This window comes from Mus pahari, chromosome X (assembly GCF_900095145.1).
Source record: "Mus pahari chromosome X, PAHARI_EIJ_v1.1, whole genome shotgun sequence".
Taxonomy (NCBI): domain Eukaryota; kingdom Metazoa; phylum Chordata; class Mammalia; order Rodentia; family Muridae; genus Mus; species Mus pahari.
In genome coordinates, this window is record NC_034613.1 from 51294393 (window position 1) to 51317666 (window position 23274).

At 38.4% G+C, this 23274-nt stretch overlaps 1 pseudogene; it reads left to right on the forward strand.

Annotated features, from left to right (window-relative positions):
* Positions 1-23274, forward strand: part of LOC110314318 — a 159301-nt pseudogene that overhangs the window by 653 nt on the left and 135374 nt on the right.

A 23274-nucleotide genomic window follows, 5' to 3' on the forward strand; every position in this document is an offset into this window, starting at 1 on the left:
AGAGGAGGCAGAGGAGGCAGAGGAGGCAGAGGAGGCAGAGGAGGCAGAGGAGGCAGAGGAGGCAGAGGAGGCAGAGGAGGCAGAGGCAGAGGGAGGATCTCTGAGTTCTAGGCCATTCTAGTCTTCTGAGCAAGTTCCAAGAGAGTCAAGGCTATATAGAGAAACACTGTCTCAAATAAATAAATAAATAAATAAAATAAGAATAAATAAAAAAGAAAAACAAAAAAGAAAGTAAAGGAAGAAATCCAGACTGTTGATTTATATCATACTGTTGGATGTGTTTTCCTAATTTCTTAGCAAATAGAGGCACTTGAACTGCCTGCTGCCTTTTTCTTCCTATTGCTTTAAGGAAAGTGGAGGGCAGGGCATCTTTCACACAGTTAATAACTCTAATAACTCAAAATATGCAAACAATTAAAAACCTTTACACTAGGTAGTAATAACACCTATCTGGTAAAAGTGCAGAGAAAATGGTAAATGTTGATAAACCTATTTCTTTTTTTTTTTTTTAAGTCTGCTGGGGAAGTTAATGTTAAGAACTTATATCTAGATCCATGGAAATGCTATAATTTATAAAGGGGCATAATTGAAGGGAGATAATCTCAAAAGGCTTTAACAATGTATTGGCTCAAACCCAAGTGAGAACAAACAACAAAGCATAGCATAAAAAATGTAAGAAGTTCAGGCCAATCTTTCTCCTGCCCTTTGAGAGAGCATTATTCATATACCTGTGTTTGAGTTGCCCATTACCAAGTCCAGTAAGCTAGAAAGGGGACAGTCATCAGATGTAGTCATACTACCACAGGAGCATATTCAGGCAGCTAGAGATTTATGTATCAAATTTTCTATACTATAAAAAGGCATGCCAGGTGGTGGTGGCACACGCCTTTAATCCCAGCACTTAGGAGGCAGAGGCAGGTGGATTTCTGAGTTCGAGGCCAGCGTGGTCTACAGAGTGAGTTCCAGGACAGCCAGGGCTACACAGAGAAACCCTGTTTCGAAAAACAAAAACAAACAAACAAACAAACAAATAAAAAACACACACACACATACAAAACAAAACAAAAAACCTTAAAAGCATATAAGATATGCAGAAAATGTTATTTTGTTATTTTGCATTCTGTAAGTAGGGCATGTGAATTAATAATGTACTTTATATGTGACTATGGTTCAGGAATGATTATTAGCGACTAGAGAGTTGGCTCATCGGTTAAGGGTACTGACTGCTCCTCTAGAGGATCCAGGTTTGAACCCCAGCATCCACGTTGCAGCTCACAACTGCCTATCACTCCAAGAGCTAACATTCTCACATGTACATACATGTAGGTGAAACACCAGTGCACATAAAATAAAATTAAATAAATAAATAAAATTTTAAAAAGAGTGATTACCAGAAATAAGGGTAGAAAGTCTTTTATTGGCTCTGAGATCTGATGGGGTTGACCTTTGGAGGGATGAGTTTCACTATAATTGTATTTGGAAAGATCAGACCTGTTGGTTCATATATTCTGTTTTTATCCAGTCTGTTTTCAGTTTTTAACTGATAATAAAGAAAAGACAGCAGAGCTTCAGTGATGGCTACAATCTCTCTTACAAGGGCAGCACAGCAAACTGTGGATCTGAGTAAACAGGCTGGGTAAACAGGTCAAAAAGATAAGATGGTGTCCCTTTCACCTTGATCAAGCAAAAGCTTTGGGGTTTTTCAGTCTTGTAAAACAACAAGTCTAATGAATCACAGGATGACACATTCTCTGTAAACAAGGCATGGCTCATGCATTTGCAGAGAGGTTATGGTTTGTAACATGAGTGCTCAGAGCAAAGCTTCTAATGTTGATGAGAAGGGAGCAGAAACGGGACAGCAACAAAGACCATAGCACATTTTGTTAATGCTTATTTCTGCTAGCAAAAACTTTATATGGTTAAAGGGGGAAAGGAAGCATACATTTTACTTGGAGAAAACTTAAATATTAAGCAATCATTTTCACATAAGATCTTCTCAAAGATCCCTGGGTGAAATTCCTCCACAGAAGTCTATATTTAAGTGGTGGTCCATTCCTTCTAGATTTATGGCAATAAATGTGAAGCCATGGATGACAAGGAGCTTTGTTATATTTATTAAATGAAATGCAGTTTTGCTGGGTTGGCTTCCATGTGAACACATGATCTGTTGAACATTTGGCTTACATCATGCCAGTTACTTTCTCATTGTGGTAACAAAAACAACCTCAGAAAGGGCTTGTTTTGAAGGTATGGTCCATCGGTCCATTGTGGTGGGAAACTTATTGTGGCAAGAGTGGGAAGCAGCTGGTCATATAGCACCCACACTTGGGAAACAGGGAGATCTGAATGCTGATGTTGAGATTGCTTTCTTCTTTTTCTATCCTCTGAGCCCCCAGCTGACAACATGGTACCACCCACATTCACAATGAATGCTGCCTAGTCACTTTTTTTTTTTTAAAAAAACAGTGTCTCACTATCTACTCTTAACTGTCTAAAACTCAGTATATTGATTAGAGTGGCCTTGAACTCACAGAGATCCACCTACCTCTGCTTCCTCAGGAGCTCTTAGATCAAGGGTCACCATGGCCAGCTTTCTGTTCATTAAAACCTTTGTGGAATCACCCTCATAACACATGAGGCACGTTTCCATGCTGATTCTAAATCTCATTAGACTTAAAATCAAGATCAACCATGATAAAAAGATATATACTGTTTATGTTTTTTTTAAAACAAGTTTGCCATGACCTCCTTATAGTACAAGTAGTTCTCATTTTCAGTGGCTTCACATTGGTGTATAGCACTGGTTTGGAGTGGAGATGTAGGTAACTTGTTACTACTACTACTAAAGGTCTGAGATTTGTTACCAATTGTGTGTTTTAGTAAAAGATACCTGATTCAAGTTCATTCTTAGGACAATGTTGCTCTCATTCCCTTGCATCCCAAACCCTTAGCTGTTTGGGAGAGGACAAGGGCACACTTGTGAAACTTCTGAGAGATGGCCCTCTATGTGAGCATTTTCTATCCTGCACTAGCTGATACTAGGGGATAGCTGTGCCACTTCATTTCATTGTTTCAGTGAAGAATTCAAATGAAAATAAGAATCCCAAGATGGGCAGTTTTTCCTCCTTAGAGCAGAGATTCTCAACCTGTGGATCACAACCCCTTAGGTGGTTCAGTGAACTTTTCACAGGGGCCACCCAAGACCATCAGAAAACACGGATATTTGGGCTGGTGAGATGGCTCAGTGGGTAAGAGCACCCGACTGCTCTTCCGAAGGTCCGGAGTTCAAATCCCAGCAACCACATGGTGGCTGATAACCATCCGTAACAAGATCTGACTCCCTTTCTGGAGTGTCTGAAGACAGCTACAGTGTACTTAAATAAATAAAGTCTTTTTAAAAAAAAAAGAAAAAGAAAACACGGATATTTACATTATGATTCATAAGACAGCAAAATTGCAATTACGAAGTAACAGTGAAAATAACGTCATGGTTAGGGGTCACCACAATGAGTCACATCATTTAGAAAGATTGAGAACTGCTTCCTTAAAGAGTTAAATTGCTATAATTATTCACTTGTTCAGTTGTTCAGTTCTCACTCATTCTGTTTTAGGTATTTGAAAGTACTACATCACATGAAAGAAAAGTTGAACCTACTACTATACTTTGAAGTTAAGTGGGATCTTAGGTTTGGTGGAGGGCACAGCATGCACAAATATGGGTATAAAAAAAGCAGAAACAAAACAAAGAAACAAAAAACACCCACATGTTTTTATAGAAGAAAACAATCCAGTATCTGAAAGCCATAGGATTTGAACAGGTCTTGGTGTATGCAGTTATATTTACAGTAATTACAACTCTGAAACACCTTTATTGTTGTTGTTGAGGGTACATGTGGAGAGGCCAGAGGACAATTTTGTGGAGTTGGTTGTCTACTTTCATCTTTAAGTAGAAAAAGGGAATTGGACTTAGAGCATTAGGCTTTGTGGGCAAGAGCTTTACCTGCTGAGCCATCCACCTGGCCTTAGAAGTATCTATTTTTGTTTCTGCCTTTTAAATATACATTAACTTGTCATAGAATGCACTCCAGAAATTTCAGCCAAACACATCTGAATGTGAAACTCTATCATCTGGAGAAGCTTGCAACAGTTTCTGTGTAATTTTTACCTCCACCTTTTATGTAGAGTGCTATTTTTTCACACTTAAAAAAAATACTTGCGATCTAATTCCTACCCAGAACTTACTCATTTAAAGCATACAACCTAGAACTTGCAAGATAGCTCATCAGGTGCTTCAGTCAGACCTAACAACCTGAGTTAGATCCCTGGAACCCATATGATAGGTGGAAAGAACTCTCTTCTAATGGTTGTCCTCTGATATACACAGTGCATGTGGTGCAGGTGCTCATGAACACACACACACACACACATACTAAGTAAAAAAATTTTAAATCTAGAAATCTAGTAGATTTTATTTGACTGGTAAAGTTGGGCATACTTCACCACATCTAATTCCTGAAAAAAAACATTTTCATCAACCAAAGAAGAAAGTTCTGTACTCATTGATAGTATATATTCATTTCTCTGTTCCCAACCCTTGGGGGAGATTTATCTGCTCTGAATATTGCATATAAAAGGAATCGTGATAAAGAGCCATTTTTTTCTTAGCGAAGTGTTTTCAAGCTACATACGTGTTACTGCATGTAACATACTACTTTTTGTTGATCAGTTATACCCTATTATGTGCAAGTTAGCATGTTTCATTCATCAGTTTATGGATACCTAAGTTGTTTCTATAGTTTGACCATCACAAATAATGCTGTTATGGGCATTTATGCATAATTTTTTGCATTGACATATTTTCATTCTTTTGAATATATACTGTACAACATATATTCATGTGATATTTCCATATTTAACATTTTGAATCATCTGAGTTGTTTTCAAATGGTTAGCAATATTGTATAATCCTACTAGAAATATATAATAGATCCTGTTTCTTGACATCTTCATAGCACATTATCTTTTAAAAATAATAGCCTTTCTAATAAGTGAAATGGTGATTGACTTTGTTTTTTGTGTTTATACATTGTCTTGGACATTGAACCCAGAGCCTTGTGAATGCTTGTGTTGAACCACTGAGGTATATTACTGCCCCTCTCCCCATTTTGAGACCGGCTGAACTATCTGTGTAACCCAAACTGACCTTGAGCTCAACATGTTCGTGCCTCTGCCTTCTTAGTGTTAGGATTATACGAGTGTACCGCCAAGCTTGGGCTCATAGTGGTCTTGGCTAACATTTTCCTAATGACTAATGTTATTAAACTTTGTTATAAGTTTATTTGCTACTTGTATATCTTTTTTTAGATATTTTCTTTATTTGCATTTCAAATGCTATCCCAAAAGTTCCCTATACCCTCCCCCTGCCCCTGATCCTCTACCCACCCACTCCCACTTCTTGGCCCTGACATTCCCCTGTACTGGGGCATATAAAGTTTGCAAGACCAACTTGTATATCTTTTTAAAAAATGTTTTCTACGTTAGTATTTCTAATAGTCTAATAAAGCATTGTGACCAAAATCAACTTGGAGAAGAAAGGGTTTATTTCAGCTTATAAGTCTCAAATCATACTATACTCCTTTGTAACGGGAAGTTAGATCAGTAACTCAAGAGGGGAACCTGGAGGCATGAACTGAGGCAGAGGCCATACTGCTTACTGGTTTGCATCCCATGGCTTGCTCATTTTGCCACCTTATAGCTCCTAGGACCACCAGCCAAGAGATGACACTGCTCGCAGTGAGCTGGGACCTCCCATGTCAATCACCAATCAAGAAAATTCCCTATAGACTGGCCTACAGGCCAATCCTCTGAAGGCAATTTCTGTTAAGATTTCTTCATCCAAGACTAAACTAGTGAGCACAAATATCTAATCTGACTTTTTGCCTATGTTTTATTTGTCTCTTATGGCTTTATTGTTGAATTGAGTTATAAAACTAATTTATATGTTCTAATTAAGAGCTCCTTATCAAATACATGATTTGCCAGTAGTTTCTGTATACTGTCCTTCTACTTTCTTTTTTCCCAACGTAATATTTTTATTGATTATTTGGGAATTTCACATAGCACACCCTGATCACACTCCCTCCACAATCTTCCCAGGTCTGCTCCTTCTTGAATTTAGCTACATTTCCCTTGGTTCCTTATGGGGACAAGTACTATGTTAAATGAAAGACTAATCCATGGAAATAGCCCCTTGCCCTTGGGGTCTGTTAGGGGTTAATGGCTGGGAAGTCTGAATTATCTTTAATCCTATTACTAGATTTAGATAATAGTTTAGAATTAGCTAATCTTTATCGACTTACCTAAAATTCCATTGTAATCCTGGAATAGATAGGGACCTGGAATTGAATTCTTGAAGATTACAGGACTAGTATGGAGACCTGATGGATGAAGGGGGCAAGTACATTTTGCTCTACGTAAAATCAGCTTTGAACTAAAGGAAGGATTTCTAACTCACTTTTGGAAACTTTGACCTTGATTTGAATCAAATTTTGATTTGAAAATAAAACAGACTGTTATTAGCAAGAGTCTAACCAACATCTGGAAATTGCTGAAGTGGTTAAAACTGGAATGCAGTTTAAGAACCAAGAGGAAGGTGTTGGTGACTCCATCCCGAGACCCTGATGCATATAAAATAATGAAAAAAAAATGTGAAGGTTTTAAAATGACTTTCTGGGTGTACAGAAGAGTCCTTTTTGTTTTCTACAGTTTCCTGTTGAATTCCTCTGTACATCTGAGTACTTTGCTCATGGAATCTTCCACTCTCAGAATTCAAAAGAATCTTAGAAATCATACAACCCAAGCCTCCACTCCTTTTTCGAATCTACTCCCTAACAATGAATATTTGTGGCAAAGAGAATACTAGAAAGAACCATGAGGGATGGATGGCTCAAGGAAGTTATGCCTGTTTCAGGAAGGACAGACACAAATTAAAGGGAGAGATGAAGTGTGTTGGAGCTTGAGGGAGAACAAAATAAATAAAATGTGCAAAGCCTCAAGCAAAAGGCTAGCTTTTGAGATTTCCTTGTACATAAAGATATTTATATTACCAAATCTCTTCCATTCATCCGTAACTATTTCCATCCATGATGTCCTTCATCAATCCATAGTGTTCTGTTCTGTCTTACTAAGGGGTTTTCTGTGAATATGCCCCTGTATCTCTCTATAGCTCCTGGAGGGGAAAAAACCATGATCTCATTAATTAGTGTAGCCCTTCCAGTTTCTGACATTTGGGTCATGTAGGTAGTAATATTGGGCACACCTATAAATATGGGGATAATAAGGTTAATTATTGGCCTCAAAACTCCAAGACTGGATATTCTAATGGGCCTTTCAACTTACTCTATGACCATGGGGATGCATGGTGGTTAGTATTTATTGTCAGCTTAATTTATAGGCTTTAGGATCACCTAGGTAACAATCCTGTAGGCTTATAACTGTGCTTTTTGGCTACTTTATTGGGTTCTTTTACCTACCACCCTTCTCCACTCCAACCCCAACACTAGGTAAGGGAGAAATATGGTTAGAGGGAAAGGGGAAGTAGATGTCATTAGACTCCTTCCTGCTGATTAGGAGCGTGAAGTTCCTTGAGGCAATGTTGATCTTTGCTGTCAAGATATCCAATTTCTTCTCTCTTTGCTCATGACCACTTATCAAACCTCAGCAGCGGGAATCAGGAGCAGCAGGCTCTGCAGCCTCTCAGCTGTCTGCCATTTATACACCCTCTCCAGATTCCCAAGAATTTCACATGGAAACTATCTACATGTGGCAGAATCATACCTGCCAGAGCATGAGACAAATCATAGCTGCTGTGGACAATCTGAAGCAGCCACACTTGGGGTTAAAACAAAAACATATTCACTTAACATAACTGGGTTTTTAAAGAAACCAAAATTCTCACTACATAGGCCTGCCTGTGAGACAGTTTCTAGGTTGGTTTAACTGAGATGGAAACCCTACTATGGATGATGGAGGCATAGCGCATGAAGTGAAGAAAAAGGAGACTGTGAATTGAGCATTCATTGCTTTTTGCTTCCTGATTAGATGACCAGCTGCCTGGCACTGTAAAGGCCATATCTTCCCTGCAATGACAGGCTGTACTCTCAAATTACGAGCCCAAATAAAATCTTCCTTCAGTTGCTTTACTTGGACATGTTTTCACAGAATGATCAAAGTAACCAATACAAGAAGTCTCTTAACAGGAGCTTAGTGCCATCTTATGTGAATAGAGAGAGCTAGGAGCTCTTCCTTCACCCCGTTGGAAGGAGGCGAGAACACGAGAATGCTTGTTGCTTGGCAAATGATAGCAGCAAAAATTTAGATGAGCTTGCCCCCAAGAAATGCTTATCAGGATTAATCACACAGAGTAGGGAGAAGAATCTTGAACTCAATGGAGACACTACCCTGTCTCACTGTTGATGATGGTGCTTCAGTTGTATTTTATCCTAAAGCCTCATAGTGGTTTCTTCATGATTGTAATATAAACAGACTACAGAAAACCTAATACTACATTGCTATGTGATAATGTGGACATATTTGATTGTGTTCATCTGCCCTTCAATACAAGGTAACAAACAGATCACGTTTCAGCAGCATGATACATCGGCTGCTGTGTGGCAGCGGGGTAAGTAGAACTCATACTTAATTCAGGAAGCAAACTTGCACTTCCTGTTCCCTTCCAGAGCCTAACCTAGGACATCATTTCTTATAGAGATCTTTAGGTGTTAGAGGTAAGTGATTGACAGAAAGATAACCTGGTTTTGGAAGAATAATGGCCCATAGGAGAGCAAAGAAGACAAGGCAATGTAGCGAGTATAACTGTGTGAGGAGTTCATGATATGATTTGGATACCATTCTCTCTGTTAACAGTTTTCTGAAAGCTTCCTAGAATACATGCTCCCTGGCCTAAGTCTTGAAAGAGAAACCAAATTATCATATAAAACTAAGAAGAGTCATTTCAATTCAGTCCAGAGGGACTGACATGAGCAAAGACAGGGAGGTGGGAGATGACTGTCCTTGGAGAACAGCATGTGAGGAGGGAAACTCAGTGAGATGAAGATAACACAGGAGCAGATAACAATAGCATGACGTGACAATTACCATGAGATGGGAACACACAGTAACTTAGGACAGAGAACATAACTTTGTTGGCTAAAATTTAATAGTGTGCATTCTATACCATAGATAATACATTGAATGGTTTTGGATAGTATCAATTTATTGCCTGGTATCACTTCTAGCAAATGAAATTAGGAGAGAATTGTATAATTGGTCCTAAGAGATATGGTTAGAGCTAGACTTTGAACCTAGAAACTGTCTGTTTTGTTGTTGCTGCTGCTGCTGCTTTTGATGATGATGATAATGATGATGATGATGCTTATCACAAGGCTATACAAAGGCAGCAGCTTCATTTCAGTGCCATTTGCCACTATATCATGGTCAAAATGAATTCATATTAGATAACAAAACCTAGATGCTAGTTCAACCCTCTGGAAGTCAGTTGGAATGTGTTCGGTTATAGTAAATGGATGCATACAAAATAGACCTTGAAGACAGAGAGGTAAAAACTAGCTCCCCTGGGAGAAGGACCTACCTGTATAAGAACAAAAATGTTTCAGAAAAGGTTGTAAGGTAGACGCTCTGTATTAGTGAAGAATCCTATGGTCCTGCAATGTTTTCTGAAAATTGTTTATTTCTTTCTTGCCAAACTACTCAGAGAACCACAAATTGGGTTCTAATACAAGTAGGGAATCCCTTTATCATCTCTAGGTCATCAAGAGCCAACTTCCTCCCTGATATGCCTTGCTCTGCTTATCCTAGGCTACATCTAGCTGTACTCCCCTGGGACTTAGAAGGGCCATTCCATGACTCTGCTTGTGCCCCAGGTCTTCATCTTCATTTCCATATATGCTTGACTTCATTTACATATACATCTTGGGCCTAGCTCTGACTCTAACTCTGACACTATTTGTTATAAGGTTTATAGGCAAGTCCCTTAACTAAAGAACTTAGTCTATCATGTAAAGATATCAGTGCTTCCCTTCCCTACCTCAACAGATGGGGAAGGAATAAAATATGGCAATATGAAGGCTAAGGCTTTGGAAAAGCGAAAAAAAACTGAAATAAATATGAAGCATAATTATTCTCTGTGCTTTTGCCTTATTGCCTACAATGACATTTCTAAATCCATTAAGAGCAAGAATAAAGTCTATGCCTTACCTTTTTGGGAACCTAAGAATGTGAATCTTTCAGCTCCAACGAGTTTTTGCAGAGAGAGGGGGGGCAGCTTTGTGCCTCTGGCAGCTTCTTTATTAGGCCTTAGCAGCTGTTTTTTTCTTTCTTTCTTTCATATTATTATAAATTCATTTTGTCTAATTTCTGGAGAGTGCTTTGCCTCCATTCTTTTGAGAACAGTGGCTCTTGGTTGTTGTCAGAATTCTTCCATAGTGAGATGCGAAGTCCCCAAGCAGGCTTGAGTAGACGCATTTCTCTTGTGTGGGCAAAGGCACTAAGGACAGTAATTGACAGGGGTGGCAAGAGGCTTTGCAAACTGAGGACAAGTGTACAATTCATGGTACACAGGCTGACCTCCTCACCTGGGCAGCGTCTGAGGACACCTGCCTGGGATCATTAAGGCTTCTTGCCCAATTGACATAGTGTGACTGCCTCCGCTCATGGAGATGAACAAAGCCAAGCATTTACTGACTGGAGAGCAGAGATGAATACAATTTGCCTCTTCGGCCAGGCCAGGCACAGACAGCTGCTCATGCAAAGGGGTTTCAAATAAATGTGTTTCTATTTAGAATGTGTATGTTTTGATTGAATTTGAAGAAAAGCATGAGGTGGCTCCCCCTCAGAAAACAAATTAATTGTGTACTCCTGTGTGTCTGATGGTTGGAAGCCAGACATGTCTACAACAGCACTCCATGGAAAGAATTTTCTTCCCTGATGAACGTGAGACTCTTCTGTAGGACAACAGCTGGTGTTTTTGCAAAGTCACATGGCTGCTGCCTCCAAAAGGGTCTTTGAGGGAAACGTAGAACAATATAAATATTCTTTTATAGTTGATGCAGCTACCCCATGGTCTTGTTGTTTTCTTCATTCTGGATGGTGCGTTCAGAGTTGTCTTTGGAGTTGGTACTTTGGAGTTTGGATGGAGGAAGGTGATTTGCTGTTGAGTGTGCAGTTAAAACGGTTCCAGGGAGGCAAGAGCTGGTAGACCAAGTGACAAGCCCAAACAGTTATTGGACTGAACCATTTGCATTTCCATTCAGTTCATGCAGTCTGGGCCAAGCTGTTGACTTAGCGCTGTTGTGACTTGGGTGGCTTTGACTCTTCCATTCAGGCTTTAGAAACATCATTGAGTTAACAGGCCACACACCAATTCACCCTTCTCCCTCCCTACTCTTCAGCTCCTTTGTATTAGATAAGGAGGCCTTTCCCTGGTACAAAAAGGTAGCGAGCCTAAGGTTCCATGAGCACTGTGCCCCTTATACCACCCCCCAATTTGGTCTTTGTGTGAGGCAGCTTTTGTTTCCCTCTAAGAATTAAAAGTTAATTGATACCTCAAATGGATGTTGGTCACAATGCATTTCACCATCCAATGCAGTCCTGCATCCCATTAGATTAACCCTCTTCTGCAGTTCATTGTAAATAAACAGCCCACAACGAAAAAGCTTACCTACCTGAAGCATTGTATTCCCTCGGATTCTGCACTGAAGCTAAAATTCTATGACAATGTCCCTGGGTTAATTAATTTAGATTAATGACTCTTGGAGCCCTGCTTTCCTTTGCCTTTTATACTTGTCACAGACTGCTGAACAAGTTATTTCTAAACGTCTGAATGTGTCAGCCTATCTATCTCAACCCTAGAGCTTTAACTGTGATACTGCAAATTCTTCCAAATGAACCCAGTCTACATCACAAGGTGGTATTCTAGTATTGATGGACTGTACATTCATGTGATTTTTATTAGAATTTCTTTTCATAAAAGAGAAATGTAACTTTTTTCTAACCATGGAAGAAAAAACATTCCGTGGAGTCAACAGAAAGCTGCACTTAAGTTGACAAATATTAGACTTTTATTGCTATCTTCAGGTACAGAGGAGATGTTTGAATGATCTGACATGTTTTGACAGAATTTGGGTTGCAATAATACGTTCTTGAATTTTGAAGCTTAGAAGCATATAAGTTGTTCTTGATGCTAAACAGCTAATTTCTATTACATTTTGGGCAAGGCCATATGATAAGAAAAATGTTTTTTCCATTACAATTTTTTTCTCTGTTGGTCAAGATAATTAGTTTAGCAATGTGGTGGATGGGTATGGTGGAAGTTTAATATATTCCTTTTTCTATTCACACCTATCACATAACGTACTCCTTGAAATATCACAGTAAAACTATGACTTTTCTGTCACGCAGTCACAGTGCACATCTTTAATCCCAGTATTTGGGAAACAGAGGCAGGCAGATCTCTGAGTTAGAGACCAGCGTGGTCTATAGAGCAATTTGTAGGGCTACACAGGGAAACCCCGTCTCAAACAAAACAAAACAAAACAAAACAAAACAAAAAAACCAATGAGTTCTTCAAAGTATTCCAAATGGAACATAAACATCTAGAGATTCAAAACTAACATCCACAATGACAGAAACATTTGGTATTTTTCTTTTTGGGTCTGAGTTCCCTCTTCCAGAATGATTGTTTCCAGTTTCATCTATTATCCTATGGCTTTAGAGATTTGATTATTTCTTGCTGTCTACTCCATTTAGATGTTATTTCTTCTTTTTGTACTAGAGCTTTCAGGTGTGCTATTAAGTTGCTAATGTTACATCTATCCTATTTTTTTATGTAGGCATTTAGTGCTATGAACTTGCCTCTCAGAACTTCCACCATTGTGTACCATAAGTTTGAATATGTTGCATTTTCATTCAATTCTAAAAAGTTTTTAACATCACCTTAATTTCTGTCTTGACCCAGTTTTAAATTCAGTGGTGCACTGTTCAGTTTCTGTGAGTCCGTGTACAGTCTATTGTTGTGGATATTCAGCTTTAATCTATGGATGTCAGGAGAGAGGGAATTATTTCTTTTTTGAAAATCTGCTAAGGGTTACTTTGTGTTCATGTATGTGGTCTGTTTTGGAAAAAAATTTATGAGGTGCTGAGAAGGTATATTTGTTTGTATTTGGGTGAAATATTTTGTAAATATGTTAGGTACATTTGGTTTACAATATCAGTTAGCCCCAGTATTCCTCTGTTTAGCTTTTGTTTGGATGACCCGTATATTGGTGAGGGTGAAGTATTGAAGTCTCCCACTATCAGTGTGTGATGGTCAATATGTAATTAAGCTGTAGTAGTGTTTCTATTATGAACTTAGATGTCTTTTTGTTTGGTGCAGATATGTGTAGAATTCTAATATCCTCTTGGTAGATTTTTCATTTGTATATGTAGTATCCTTCCCTATCTCTTCTAATTAGGTTTTTTTGAAGACTATTTTGTCAGATATTAAAATCACAAAACCTGTTTGCTTGACCTTTTACCCTGAGGTAATGTCTATCCTTGGTAGTAAGATGTATTTCTTGGATGCACCAGAAAAGTGAACTCTGTTTTCTAATCTGACATGCTAGTCTGTATCTTCGGGTGGGTTGGAAGGGGAACTAAGACCCATAATAGAGTGTTTTAATAATGAACAGTATTTATTCATTTCTGTAATTATGTTGTTATATTACATTTTTTCTCCCTCTTTTGACTTTTTGTTCTGGGACTCTCTGTTCTTTGTGTTTTCTTGAATGTGGTTAACTTCTTTAAACTGATGTTTTCCCTCTAGTGCCTTTATAGAGCTGCTTTGGTAGATAGATACTGCTTAAATTTGGTTTTGTTGTAGAAAGTTTTTCTTCCTCCATCTATTGTGATTGATAGTTTTGCTGGATATAGTAGTCTACCTTAGCATCTGTGGCATCTTAGAGTTTGTAGAACATCCATCCAGCCCCTTCTGGCTTTTAGATTCTCCATTGAGAACTCAGATACTATTCTAAGGAATCTGCCATTATATTACTTGAACCTTGAAGCTTGTAATACCCTTTCTTTTTACTGTACATGTAGTGTTTTGACTATTATGTGTCATGGGACATTTCTTTTCTGGTGTCTATTTTGTGTTCTGTATGCATTTTGTACCTTGATAGGAAACCCCCTTCTTTAGATTAGTGAATATTTTTCCATGATTCTGTTGAGAGACTGACCTCTTAGGTTTTTGTTTGATGTATTAAAATTTTCATTTCTACTTTTATCTAAGTTGAGTGATTTATTTATTCTATTACTACTTTCATATCTTGAACTGATTTCATTGTATCGTTCCTCTGTGTTTTTATAGATTTCATTATGGGATTTATTCGTATCTTCTTTGAAGTCCTCGAACACCTTCCTAATTGCTATTTTTGATGTCCTCATCCTTTTCTTCAGATATGGTGCATTTCTCAGGGCCTGCTAAAGGGTTACTGGCTTCAGGTGGATGCATATTGTCTTGGCTGTTATTATTTGTGGTTTTGAGCTGGTGTGTGAATCTGGGATTTGGATGGCTGAGGTGATTTTAGGTGTTGATATCTGGTCTTGTTTTTGTTGGGTGGGGGTTCCATTCCTTGATTTCTATTGCCCTCTCCAGATCTTAGGAAAGTGTGGTGACTGTGGGTTGCCTGGTAGAAGGTGCTTCTGCAGGACAGCAGGTGGCAGAAAACAATAAAGATCATTAGGAGAAAGGGATGAAAGAGAATTCAGGAAAGATTGAAGAGGATCTTATCTAAACAAAGAGGCATGGTTTAAGGGAGTTGAGGGTGTGGTGGAAGGAAGGGTTCCTTCAAGTAGGCTGCAGTAAGGCAAAGAATAATGTGGAGAGCCAGGGATGGACAGGCTAGGGGAATGCTGGATCTGATGGACTTTTATGATGTTACCTGGAGGCACGATCTAAGAGCAAAGCCCCCGATCCTCTGGCTCTTACAATCATTCAGTCCCTTCTTTCTACAATGTTCCTTGAGCCTTAGCTGTGTGATGGTATTGAATATGTATCAAGTGGGACTTCCTTGCTGAATATTAATTGGTTCATTTGTTTCACTGACTCTTTTTTGAGTTATTTATATAGTAAGCGTATTAGTCCTCTAACTGATGTATAGCTGGAAAAGATTCCTATGCTGTGGGTTCTTCTTCACTTCTTTTCTTAGCTCCACAGATGCTTTTTAATTTTATTAGGTCCTACAAGTCAGTTGTTAGCTTTAATTCCTGGGCACGTGAAGTCCTATTTGGGAAGTCCTTCCCTATACTTCCATTTTATAGGGCACTGCCTACATTTTCTTTTAGTTGTTTCAGTGTTTTTGGTCTCAAATTGAGGTCTGTGATCCACGTGGAGCTAATTTATGTTTAAGGTGATAGATATAAGTCTAATTTCGTTCTTCTTTATGCCTAATTTTTAATTAGGGTCTTTGTTTTCTGAATGTTTAGGGCTTTGTTTGAATTTTTTGGTGTGTGTGTTCTTTGTGTATTCTAGAGACTAGCACTCTGTCAGATATATGGCTGGTAAATTTTTTCTCATCTAAAAGGCTGTCTCTTCACCACAATGATAATGTCCTTTGCCATCCAGAAGTTTTCATTAGTTCCTGTTAATTAACTGTTTGTCTTCTGGTCTGAGTTCCTTAATCTGCTTGAAGTTGAGTTTTGTACAGGGCAAGAGATAATGATCTATTTGCATTCTTCTTCATTTAGCTACCTGGTTTGAGCAGCACCATTTGTTGATGATGATGTCTTTTCTCCAATGTGTATTGTTGGCTTCTTAGTCAAAATCAAGGGATTGTAGAAATGTGGGCTTATATGTAGACCCTCAATTCTATCCCATTCATCAGTGTCTGTTTTTCATGCCAGTACTATGCTGGCTTCTTTTAAATTATCAATATAGCTTTGTAATATAACTTGAAATACAGAATGGTGATATCATCAGTCATTCTTTTATTGTTTGGGATTGTTTTGGTCTCATGGGTCTTTTGTGTTTTATATGAAACTTTAATTTTTTTAAATCTGTAAGGAATTAAAATTTTGATGGAGATTGTCTTGAATCTGTAAATTGCATTTAGTAGGATGGTCATTTTCACAATATTAATCCTACCAATCCATGAATATAGGATATTTTTCAATCTTCTGTTATTTTCTTCAATTTTCCTTTCACGGTAATGAAGTTTTCATTGTCTTTCAGTCCCTTGGCTGTATTTATTTCATGCTGTTTTATTTTTCTTGAGTCTGTAAGTGGAATTATCTCCCTGTTCTAATTTTTAGTATGTTTATCATTTGTATATGGGAAGTCTAATGATTTTGTGTTGATTTTCATTCTCTTTTCTTGTTCTCTCCTCCCACAGAGTCTACCACTTACTTTTATATCATATCATATACACGTATGTACCTATAATCAGTTAAATCTAGAATCTGTAAGCAAGAGACACAAGCAGCATTTGTCTTTCTAATCAAGCTTATTTAATCTCCAAGTCCATTCGTTATACTAAAAATGGCATAATTTCCTTCTTTACAGCTGAATAAAATTCCATTATGTATATATTCTTTGTTTTCTTTATCTGTCTATTGATGGGCATATCAGCTGGTTTGATTTTCTGGCTTTTGTGACTAGAGCTGCAATAAATATGTAAGTATACCATATCTCCATGGTATACCGACTTAGATTCCTCTGGTTATATACCTAGGAATGGTTTATCTGGGTAGTACAATATATGCACTTTAGAGTTATCTTGAAATGCCATGGCATTTTCATAATTCCCATAGCAATAGTTCACTATAGACAATGAGTTTGCCATCCAGCAGGTATATAACAATGCCTCACTGTATTTTTGTGATCACAATTGATGTAGAAAATGATACTGGTATCTTGATAGAAGAGTTGAGGGAAGCATCTAAATGGGCAGTAATAGAATCAGTAAGTGCTTGCTGAGTCATTGTGGACACTAATGAAAAGAGGAACGCCCACAGTAACAGTTCTGTCTGTGTTTATTGTTATAGTATTTTATTCCTCATGGATTTGGGACCATTAGTTTATGATTTTCAGAATACACTGAAGTATTATTTAGTAGTGGTTACTGAGCTTTTGGTGTTTCCTTACATTTTGTGCCTAAAGCAAGTATCTCTCTCAATCCAAAGCAAGCAACTCTCTCAACCCACCTATCTATCCTAGACCCAGCCTATGATACACTGGCCAGTCCCTAAAAACAAGCATCATCCACTCCAATATGTCCATAGTACTGAGGATAAGAACCTTTTACTTAGAATTCTAGGAGTATACCTATGGGAGAGACTGGCAGGAATAGACAGTAAGCACAGTCATACACATCATAACAGCAGGCACTCTTCACTCTACTACTATGGTTTCACAGGTGCTATTGCCACACATGTTAACCTTTCTTTTGTCACACCCATCTAGAATCTCCAGACTGTGTACTGTACTCTAGCATCAGAATCATTCCCCATCTAATAATTCTAGTTTTGTTTTTTATGCTGTGATAAAATTACTGTGACCATTGAAAGCAACTTGGAGGGAGGAACAATTCCAGGTCACAGTGCATCACTGAGGAAAGTGAAGGCAGGAGCTGAAAATAAAAACTTGAAGGCAGGCATGTTTGCTAGTTTACATAGCATTAACTCCAACCAAGGACTCATTGAGAATGCTGCTTGCTCTAACTGCCACCTTATATTCAACTAACTTTCTTATACAGTTCAGCATCACCTTCCTAGGAATGGCGTTGCCTAAAATAAGTGGAGCCCTCCTACATCAATCAACAATCAAGACACCCCATTCTAGCCAAGTCCACAAGCCAATGTGGTTTAGGCAACTCCTCAATTGAGGCTCTTACCTCAGGTGAGTTTTGCTTCTGGCATGTTGACATTTAAAACTAACTGTCATGGCTACTGCTCTGTACTGGAGTAGGGTCACCAGAACAGTGCACCATGTTCCACCAACTATAAGTGTCAAATGAGTTTTACTTCCTCTAACAAGGAAAAATAACCCTCAACCTCTCCCCTTGAAAAATATAATCCGATTAATAAATATTTGTCTATAGGATTATCATGATGTAATTGAGAGAGTTATTGTAAATAAAGTGCTCTAAGGCATCTTTTGTGATGTAACATAATAATTTGATATGAAGGGTTAATTTGCAACTGCTTTAGTCTAAATAGTAAGAAATGTTGCTCTGGAAAAAGCTGATGAATGCAAGGATAAAAATGAATATTTAAATTAAAATCCTTCCACTAGTTACTCCATATAGAACCTTAAGTAAATGAATTAGCATCTCCAGGCCATGTTAAATGATGGTACTAATAGTGCTAGTTCACTTTAGCATTAGAGCGAGAACGAAATGCCAGGGGTTATGTTGTATAATAGATCATGAATATTAGGTTTTATTCTCTTTCTTAAAAGAGGATATTTTCTTTATTTACATTTCAAATGTTATCCCTTTTCCCAGTTTCCCTCCCTCCTGGAAACACCCTATCACATCCTCCCTCCCCCTACTTCTATGAGGATGTTCCTCCACCCACCCACCTACTCCCACCTCCCCACCCTCAATTCCCCTACACTGGGGCATCTATCAAGCCTTCATAGGACCAAGGACCTCTCCTCCCATTGATGCCCAACAAGGTCATCCTCTGCTACATATGCAGCTGGAGCCAGGTGTACTCCTTTGTTGATGGCTTAGTCCATGGGAGTTCTGAGGGGGTCTGGTTGGTTGATATTGTTGTTCTTCCTATGGGGTTGCAAACCCCTTCAACTCCTTCAGTCCCTTCTCTAACTCCCCCATTGGGGACCCAGTACTAAGTCCAATGGTTGGCTGGGAACATCTGCCTCTGTATTTTTAAGGCTCTGGCAGGGCCTCTCAGGAGACAGCCATATCATATAGGCTCCTTTAAGCATGCACTTCTTGGCATCCACAATAGTGTCTGGGTTTGGTGTCTGTATATGGAATGAATCCCCAGATGGGACAGTCTCTGGGTGACCTTTCCTTCAATCTCTGTTCAACATTTTATCTGCATATTTTCTCCTTTGAGTATTTTGTTCCCGAAGCACCCACACTTTGGTCTTCCTTGTTCTTGAGCTTCATGTGGTCTGTGAATTGAATCTTGGGTATCCTGAGCTTTGGGGCTAATATCCACTTATCAGTGAGTGCATACCATATGTGTTCTTTTGTGACTGAGTTACCTAACTCAGGATATTTTCTAGTTCCATCCATTTGCCTAAGAATTTCATGACTTCATTGTTTTTAATAGCTGAGTAGTACTCCATTGTGTAAATGTACCACATTTTCTGTATCCATGCCTCTGTTGAGGGACATCTGGTTTTTTTCCAGCTTCTGGCTATTGTAAATAAGGCTGCTATGAACATAGCATAGCATGTGTCCTTATTACATGTTGGAGCAGCCATTTCTTGATGCTCTGTCATGGTCCTTGGATATTTAAGGCCCTCTAAACTGAACTCTGTCATTGTCAACAATGTCATAGAACAAGTTCTGTAAACCTTGCAACAAAGCTCAATGTTGTTAGGAGGCTGTTGTTGGTAGTATCCCACTATTGTTGTAGTACATTTGGCACATTGAGAACCAAGTCTGCAATCCAAGGTAAAGACAGCTTTTTGGAGAGCTACTGATTTAGTTTCTGTTGTGTGTGTCTTTGCTAACTTACTACACCTCTGTCCCAGAGCAGTATGAATTTTGCCATTCTCTTATAAACAAAATAGCATCAGCAAAAGGCTTCAGTGCAAAGGCCGTTAGTTTCTCTTCCGACTTCTTTCCTATTTCATTCATTTGTGTCAAAATAAGAATGACACCGAGTTAATTGTTTCTAAACATACTGCCTATATTGTGCTAACCTGTCAGAACAAGGCTTACTGATTGTTTTGGAGTCAGTTTAAGGTTTCAAGACATTCCTTCAGAGAGCCAGAGGCTTGGGAAAGTCATTCTGTTTGTGCTTTGACTTCCTGCCTGATGCTTAGCTGATTTGCACCAGGTTCTCTTGACTAATTAATCACAACTGAATGATGATGTCCTGCTTGCATGTGCTTGTGTATGCGGAAGCAGGATGGGATGGGAAGGAGATAGAGGTAGCAGGGTGCTAGACAGTTGTGTGGGTCTGTAAGGAGTAGAGTGTTCCTTGCTCCTAATTTTTACATACTAGAAAGAGTTAATGCACTACAATAGCAAGATTTCCCTGTTCTTGTGAGTCTTGTTACTATGGTAAAAAGCAGGCTGATGTACTTTTGGAGATGTATTTTTCTCAATTTTAAACAATGGGGAATAATTCCTATTCATTTTCCCAGCTGTTAGGGTTTGACTGTGAAATGTACCTTCTAGGCTCATGTGTGTGAATGCTTGGACCCCAACTACTAGTGTGTTTTTGAATCTTTATAAGTGTGGTCTAGTTATAAAAAGTGGGATAATAGGGGGAGGCCTTAAAGATGATATTTGCTTCTGGTTGCACACAGAATTTGCTGCTTATTGATTTGTCAAGATATGAACAGACCATCCTTTAACTTCTCACTGCTACAAACTCAGCCCCCTCAGCTACCCTTTTTCCCCATGATGATGGACTGTATTCTCTGAAATTGTGAACCAAAACAAATAAACAAACAAACAAATAAAAAACAAAAAACCACAAAAAACCCTTTTCTTCCTTAAGAAAAGGCAAAAGCTTTTAAGGTATGCCCTTGAAACAACTGAACACCTTAAAATAATAGAACACTTTCACTGTGGTTAATGAAATTATACAGTCCAGGCTAAAACTTGATAACATTTCTAGGCATACATATTTATTATGAAAAAATTGTGACACATTAAAATGGGGATTAATATAATATAAACCCCAGATACTCCATAAGTTGCTTTGATGGCCATTTTTCCTTCATCTCTTCTCATCTCTTCTCAACTATTTTGAAGCAAACCTACCCTATGTCCTCATTGCCTTCATAATTAATATAGTGGTATTGCTACAGCAATTTTATTATTTTTCACATTTCTCTCTCTCTCTCTCTCTCTCTCTCTCTCTCTCTCTCTCTCTCTCTCTCTCTCTCTCTCTCTCTCTCGTGTGTGTGTCATGCTGCACATGCTCACAAGCATATGCACAACTCACAGCACAGAACACACTCAAGTCATCATCTGGCTTTTTGCAGCAGACACCATTACCCAGAGCAGTCTCCCTGGCCCTAAGATCATCTTCTATAGATTTACGTAGAAAATTTTGTGATGGGCAAGACTCTCGTCCTGAGTAAGTGGCAGGAATGCTATGACAATTTTGAGTCACAAAATCTTTTAGCACCTGAAGCCTGAAGAGTGCTGGATGTTTGAGGCAAAGGTACTGGTGTTCAGAAAAAGTCTGACACCAAGCTTCCCTATACACAAGAGCTGGGAATAATTACAAATGAAGAGGTAGGTCAGTGATAAGAGAGCAGTACACTGAAATGGATTATACTAAGTGAAATTCAAGCACTGTATATATTCTGTGGGTCATCTTCTGTAGTCCTTAAAATATTATTTCCCCAATCTTACAGAGGAGAAAAATTAAGGCTTACAGAAGTCACACCTGTAATACAATCAATCGGGTTGACACCATTGCCAAAGTTTAAACTACTATTTAGTCCCACCTTTCAACCAACCTCCAAAGAAACAGGCTAACTATGGATACCATTTAGAAAATAGGAAGTCATGAGCTCACAAACATCAAGTATTCTCTGAATCTTAATTAAAACTCAAATCATGGGCTGGAGAGATGGCTCATTGGTGAAGAGTACCAACTGCCCTTCCGAAGGTCCTGAGTTCAAATCCCAGCAACCACATGGTAGCTCACAACCATCTGTAATGAGGTCTGACATCCTCTTCTGGTGCATCTGAAGACAGCTACAATGTACTTAGATATAATAATAAATAAATCTTTAAAAAAGTAAAAAAAAATTAAAACTCAAATCAAGTTATTTGGAACACATCCCTCTATTCACATACTATATATATATATATATATATATATATATATATATGTGTGTGTGTGTGTGTGTGTGTGTGTGTGTGTGCACTAGATACAATATTCCAGGATCCTTTCTGCCTATGAAGACCCTTTAGTGCAAACTCTTTGCTTTAGGGTAAGATCGCCTCTTTTAAAAGCAACTATTGTTAAAGCTTGACTCTGTAGTCATTTGGCCTGTTTTTTGTTATAAATAACAGAAATTTAGTGTAGTTTGGCTTAGGCAATCAAAATTTTCCTCTGAAGAGTCTTGGATTCTCAAGGAACCAACAGGAAAGGATGTAGCCTGATTTTAAGAATACTCTGAGACCAGATACTTGGTAGATGGTTGAGACTTGCACACTTCTTACATTTCTGCCATATCTAAACATCAGCTTGACTGTCATTCTCTCTCTTCATCCCCCACTGGCACAGGCTGAATGATAGCAGATGGCTACTCCCAGTACCTACATTCAGATGATAGGATAGAGCTACTTAGAGTGAGACTAAGTGCTCCTAGTCTCAATTCCAAGTTCACAGACAGCTGAGCACCCCTGAATCAGTCAATGTCGCCAAAGAGGGGGTAATGTTGTACAAACATAGATACCAGTAGACATCTTTATAAGCATGAAGATTTAGGAGGGAGGGAGGGATTGTACCCAGGAAGGGAAGGAAGAAGGAGGCCAGAGAGACTATTTAAAAGGCCTTCACTGAGGCAGCTACTAATGGACACTTCAGAAGAGTGTTCAATTTTATTCATTCAAATATTTTTAATAATTCTGTTGAAAAAGAGAATAAATCAAATAGTGCTCAAATATCTGCCATTTGTGCATCAATATAAATGTGGAAACAATTGTCTTGGGTCACTATCAATTGGATACTAAAATCTAAAACAAAAGAAAAAATAAAAATAATGCCACATTTCACACTTGCCATGACCATTTAACCTCTGTTCCCTTTTATTTTAAGTCTCTGCCAGCCTCTGAATACAAGAGTCAACAACTTATGTTTTACTCTGGTTTGTGCCAATATTCACAATAATTAAGGCAGGAGAATCAGTATAGATGCCCATTTACAGATAAGTGGACCTGGCTAAATTACCTAGATTTTGCCGAATTGGCCAGAGTAGCTAAATCTACTATCAAATAAGGCAAATTAACCAGTCGCAGAATGACCAGCATCATATAGTTTTTCTGATAA